General features: G+C 41.3%; 1 pseudogene; it reads left to right on the plus strand.

The window, feature by feature from the left end:
• The first annotated feature begins 2,361 nt into the window (after positions 1-2,361).
• LOC102706283 lies at positions 2,362-6,615 on the plus strand (annotated as a pseudogene).
• The last annotated feature ends 231 nt before the right edge of the window (positions 6,616-6,846 follow it).

Below are 6,846 nucleotides of genomic sequence, written 5' to 3' on the forward strand. Positions count from 1 at the left end.
TGTGTCTCACAAGCAGACATAATGAATGCCTACTAATTACGGACGTTTAATCAATCATCTACATGGTTAGATTGTGATGCAGATGAATATGTCGATCTAGGTGTTCAGGATCCTTGATCCCCATGGTGACAATGGGGGTGAATTGAAAATGGTGATGAGAGATGAAGCTGACCTGTGGGATGGACAGGATGACGAAGAGGTCAAACTAGAGACCCTTGAGGGAGCGGGCGTAGTGCGCCGCGATGGCGCGGGGGTCCCAGACAAGCTTGCCGCAGCCGACGACGAGGGACTCGCGGTAGATGTAGGCGAGGCGGAACTGGAGGAGGATGTCGCCATGTCGGCGCAGGTGCGGAGCGTCGTGACGGTGGCGGCGAGGCCAGCATCCATGTACATGCACGGCATTGGATTAGCCGTAATGGACGGCTCACGTGCACCCCGGAAGGTACCTTAAAAAAATCCTAGTTTAAGGGAAGAAAAAAGAAACACACCTATTTTTAAATTCGTCTGTTCATCTCTATCACTATCAATTTAGTATCAAAAAGATAATCAATGCATATAATCTCTCTTTGCATCTATACTCAATAGATCTTACTGTCTTAGTCCTAAAAAAACTTTATTTTTTGATTTTTATGTCCAACATTTAACCATCTGTCTTACTTGAAAAATTTATGAAAAAATCAAAAAATTAGTAACGCGTAAAATATTATTTATGTTTTATCATCTAGTAACAATAAAAATATTAATCATGAAAATTTTTCAAATAAGATGAAGAGTCAAAGATTGTATCTAAAAACTGAAAAATAAACTTATTTTAAGACAACGAGTAGTAAGGAAGGAGGTGTCAAACACATGGATCTTCCAAAATCAAAAGCAGAAGCAACAAGAGCTACAGGACAGTATCTCCAAATGAACCTATTAATGCAACAGCTTCATGTTTCAGTCTGTAGCAGATGTACGATGAACCACTCGACCGTACAAGGCCCACATACGGTCCACCCCCAGCAGTTCAAGTGGGCCCCAAATCCTGAGTCCTCCCAGCCCGGCGCACCAGCATGTAGTAAATGCAAGCCTAGCGGCACGGCCAACTGGTCCACATTAATGCGCACGGGGCTGGTGGTGGGGCCCACATAAAAGGATATGGCCCACCGGTCAGCCAGTTTCACCGCTCACTGCGAGCGGGCCTACCTGTCAGTGGGAATGGACGTGTCGAAACGGGCGCCGGGGCAGACGGGAGAGCCAGTAAAGGCCGGTGGGTCCCACGCCCGCCATTTTGAATTTTTTGGCGAGTCGGGTCACCTCCCACCGGGTATTGCTCCGCCGTTACGCTCCAAAACGTTTCGAATTTGCGCCTCCGAGAGTCCGAGGCGGCCGCAGTGGCGCTGGCAGATCCGCGGGGAAGCTCACGTTGGGGGGTGAGGGTGTTTGGATGATGTACCATCCTCCCGGCAGGGCCATTTCTAAATGATATCTTTGGCCATTTCTAAATGACATCTTTTTCGTCAACTTTAACTATTTAACTATTTGTTACTGGGTCTTATAGGTTTTATTGATTCAGTGTCACTTTTGCCTGGTTTTGAAGGATTAAAGTTACGTAGAATCTCTTATCTTATCTTGATAATAATTATTTTTAATTGTTAATTTGAATTTAAAATTTTCTAAATTATATTTTTACATGGAACCCATTTACCTATATTCTAAATTGTACTTGTTCATAAACTCTTTTGTACATAATATTTAATTTATAATTCAACTTCTAGATACTTCTAAATTGTATTTATATATTAACCTTTTCTCTTAATTTACACAAGGACATTTTCTTATTTTTAAATCTTAAATTGTATTTCTAATCTGATTCCTTTTAACTGAAATTTTAGTTGTTTACAAATTGTATTTATACTTGGACTCTTCCTTCAATATCAATCGTTTTATTTAAAAATTTTATTTAAAAAAATTTAAAAAATCAGTCACGTACTATTCATGTTTTAAATTTTTAATTTCTAATTCTAATTTTTTTAATTTATTTTTTTAAAAAATTAATAACATGTACAATTTAGAATATAGAATATAGGTAAATGGGCTCCATCTAAAAATATAATTTAGAAAATTTTAAATTCAAATTAACAATTAAAAAATAATTATTATCAAGATAAAAGATCTTATATATCTGTAATCCTCCAAAACTAGATAAAAGTGACACTAAATCAACGAAACCCAAAAACCAGCAGTAAATAGGAAATACCCTCCCGGGAGGATGGCAAATTATGATTGGGACCGGGGTAAAAAAAAAAAACCAAAGCGCCTAGCTGCTAGTAGCTCTGTGTGCGCGTTTTGTTTTTTTTTGGCTTCCTTTTTCATCGCTTGCCTTTCGTGTGGAGGCGTTTCGAAAAGTTCGTTCGATCGAGAGGCGATGTCACGGCGGAGGAGATGGCGGCGGTGGCGGCAGCGACGATCGGGATGATGGACGGGGCGTACTTCGTCGGGAGGGGGGAGATCCTCAGCTGGATCAATGCGACGCTCCAGCTCTCCCTCGGCAAGGTCGAGGAGGTAAGGTCTCCCGGGCCTTTGCCCCGCATTTGCGTCGGTTCGTTGGATGAAGGCCTATGAGGGTTCTGATCCTTGTGCGATTTAGGAGTGGGTGGTGTGTGGATTTGTGGGATTTTGATCTTGTTCTCTGCAGGAGGCATCAGGGGCGGTGCAGTGCCAGTTGATGGATATGGTTCACCCTGGGGTGGTACCAATGCACATGGTTCAGACTTCGTGGTTCCTGCTCGTTTGGTTATTGCTTTATGCCGCTGTATTGGTGCCGTAGGTGGTTCTGATGATTATTGTTTGCAGGTGAATTTTCATGCGAAGACCGAGTATGACATGATCCAGAATTACAAGATTCTTCAAGATGTGTTAAACAAGCTGCGATTAAGCAAGGTATTGGCTTTGGCCTAGCAAATGTGTGATTGGTATCTTTGGTTTATGTATTTGTTCATGATCATGCCCCTTGTGCTTTTTATGGCTTCTTTAGATCATATATTATGGTACCAGGAGGTTCTAGATTGATCATATGTCTGTTGGTAACACGAGCATAGTTGGATAACAAAAAGAATTCATCGTGAACTAAACTTACTATACTACATTCTGCTGTACAAAAATAGTAAAATCAGGTTAATTGTCCTGCTTAACGAGGATAATTTTCTTTTTTGTGTAAAACTATAGTGCCTATACTGCAAAGATTGGTTTGGTGGGGCAGGGATGCAAAATGTCTCATGTTTCGTTATGCTGGTTATTTCTTTGAGTTTTGTACCGAAAAAAGACATAGCAATGTGTTCTGTAACTGTAATGTTATTAATGGAATTAGTTTGTAGAATGGAGGACTGGTAATTGCTTTCGTGGTTTCTTATATCGCAATTAGTTTGCCTTAAAGATGCACTATCTGTTCTGTTTATGCTGTATTTCCACTCGACAGTAACAAGATCACGAGATTAGACTTGTGCCACAGGATGGTAGCTGATTTCCCTTGTTCTAAAAAACACTGAGCTATGGGTGCTTCATCTTTCTCCACCTACAACTATTTATAGGTCATATGCCCCCATACAAACTGTTTGTTGTTCTAATCTTTTACTGGATGCTACTTGCAGAATATTGAGGTCACCAAGCTTGTGAAGGGACGTCCATTGGATAATTTGGATAATATCCGCAATGGTTGAAAAGATATTATCCGCAATGGTTGAAAAGATATTGTGATTCTGTAAACGGCGGAATCATGAGTGAGTATGTGCCTTGTTTATGCTGAATATGTAAGATAATTGCATTTGTTGCTGATTATGGAGTTGAGAAGGCTTTTTCTTGTTTCAGAAACTACAATCCTGTAGAGAGGAGGTCTAAGGGTTGCAAAGAACGCAGTCTCAAGGGTTCGAACAAGTCATCCAAATCACTGCAAGCCAATAGATTGTCTAGTGCGAATTCAGCAGATGGAGGTACCCTCAACCTATTTGATAGTACGTGTTTTGGTACTAATATTGCTTGTATGGCTAAAGTTCTAATGATTGAGACTTCCAAGTGCACGCTCTTCTGCTCCATATGAGTACTTTTCTCTCATACTGTTATGATTTAATCAATTCAAGGTCTTAACAGAAGCTGAATGGTACCACAGTATCTGTCTACTTTGGAGTGTTTCAAAATTAATGTTCAGTTCTGTTTGGAACAGGATTAAAGCATGCCTGCTTATATGTAGGGGTGAAAACGGGTCGGGTTCGGTCGGGTTTCACCAATCCCATATCCTAACCTACATTTTACAATCGGGTTCGGATCTAATACGGATATTATCGAATACAGATACAATCACGGATAATACCGGGTATAAATATGATACAAATACGTACCAAACGGATATGAACACTTACGGGTACAAATATTTATGCAGATATCAAGTCAAAACAATAACCATATATACCACATAGACAATAGCCATTGAATATTTGTATATACCAAAATGAGATGGTATTAGTTGCTAGCAGCATATTAATGTCTAATGGTACCAAAATAGTAGCAAAAGTAATAGTCCTTTAGTAGTACACACAGTCACACACTAGGACAGGAGGACGACACCTCACTGCCTCATGATTCGGCGGAGGGGAGGAGGGCTCGACACTCGGCAGCTCGCCGGGGAGAGGAGGTCAAACGACGCCTCCCGCTGTCGAGGCACCGTCTGTTGGACGGCGCCTCGGCGGCAGGAGGCGGACGCCGGCTCGGACGCCGCCTGTACGGGGGGAGGCGGACACCTGATGGAACATCGGCGGCGGGGAGATGCGGAAGCTCGAGGCGGCCGGTGGGAGGCGGAGGCCGGAGGAAGGCTGGCGGCGGCGGGTTGTGTGCGAGAGCTGGGAAACGATGACGCCGTAGTGCCGATGCCGAGCCGACGCCATCACGTGATTCCGTGAGACGATGCGTGCGTGCGTACTAGTGAGTTAGGGTTGTGTTTGGGCCTTGAAACTTGATGGGCCAAAATCAGCAATTGTCGGCTTGTCGCCCCTAAACCGGATATTAATCCGGGTATTATCCGGGTAGTATCCGCAATTTATCCTGGATAATCCGTATCCGTCGGGTATTGTCCTCCCGAACCCAATCTCATATCCGCCAAAAAATACCCGAATTCGGCTCCGAATCTGTGAAAAATTCCAGGTACCGAATATCTAACCTGAATTTGTCCCGAATAAATATGGGCAGGCGGGCGGTCGGAAAATATCCGCTCCGTTTTCACCCCTACTTATATGTGACCTCATTTAGGCCCCGTTCGGCACTCCATGTTAGATATCTAAGCACCCTTTTTTCCGTGCGCACGCTTCCCGAACTGCTAAACAGTGTATTTTTTGGAAAAATTTTCCATAGGAAAGTTGTTTTAAAAAATCATATTAATCTATTTTATATTTTTTAATAATTATTAATTAATTAATCATGTACTAATCTACTACTACGTTTTCCGCGCCGGATAACTTATCCTCTACACCATCTAGCCGAACGCGGCCTTAGTAATAGCTATATTTTCGCCCAATTAAACAGGTCCATGCATTGGTAAAGTCTGTAATGCCATCGCTGAAGAGCATCACATAGAACAGATTCAGCAGTTATCAGAGAAGGTATGGACAATTCAATCTAACTAGCTGATTCAGCTTAACATTGCGTTATTATCTTTAAAGTTTCCATTGATAGCCCCATGACTATTCTATTTGACTATTGTTGTTGTCGACTTCTATTTGAAGTACAGAGTGTTCCGTAGACTAGTTGTTTACATGGATATAGTTGTGCCTTTTATCTAAACTATAATTGCGCTTGTTATGAGGCATATCAGAGTCATGTTTTGTATCTTTTGTGCTGAGTAAATTGCAAACATGTGAGTTTTGACAATGCATTCAAGGAGTTGACGTAAATATCTCTATTGAGTTGCAGATTGCAGACCTGAATATTTCTGTGGATAGCGTAGAGAAAGAAAGGGACATCTGCTTCTCTAAATTGCAGGACATTGAGATACTGTGTCAAAGACCTGAGTTGGAGCATCTACCGGTAAATAGTTAGCTAGGGATCTACCAGTATTGCACATGTTTGCTTGCTTAGATTAAGATTACCATAAGATGCATTAAAGACAACATTGACCAAATATTTTCGGTTGTTTTTGGTTGATTACTAAACTGAGTATTTTGTTGATAGATGAGTAAGGCGATAAAGAAGATACTTTATGCCGCTGATGCAAGAGATTCACCATTGCTTGCAGAGGCTAACGAAATAATCACCGGTCACCAGGCATGTTCTCGGATGAAGCTGAGTGATAAATGGCATCAGCACACTCAAGCTATATAGGATAATTTTGTGGTTATCCTATTTCCTCGTGTCATTGTAACGCGGAATAATATGTAAATGAGTAAATAACGTTTGACATTAGCAACTGTTCGTGGCCAGTCCATCGAAGCTATCTTTGATGCCAACTATACTGTCAACTTACTGCCACTCCTAGAAGATATTTATGACATTCGACAGCTCGTAACTTGCGGTTAACTTGTTTTTTTTCCTAGAATGATTATATTGTATTACAAGTATGGAACAATAGTGAACATCAGCAACATCTAGAATTTGGACACATTAGTTATGGTATATTAACATTTGCAAATTTACAAACCTATAAACCTGTGCTGTGCAACAGCTATACGATGAAAAAATGAGTATTGGTAGCACCTGCTAATCGACCAAGAGAGAACGAATGTTTGTCATCAAGTATAACTAGCACCTAATCGAGAAAGAGTCGAACGTGTTGTTATCACCGCCAAGCTTAGTATCTCCTGCAGGGATTCAGATCAGGTGAAG

This window comes from Oryza brachyantha, chromosome 4, assembly GCF_000231095.2.
Source record: "Oryza brachyantha chromosome 4, ObraRS2, whole genome shotgun sequence".
Lineage (NCBI taxonomy): Eukaryota > Viridiplantae > Streptophyta > Magnoliopsida > Poales > Poaceae > Oryza > Oryza brachyantha.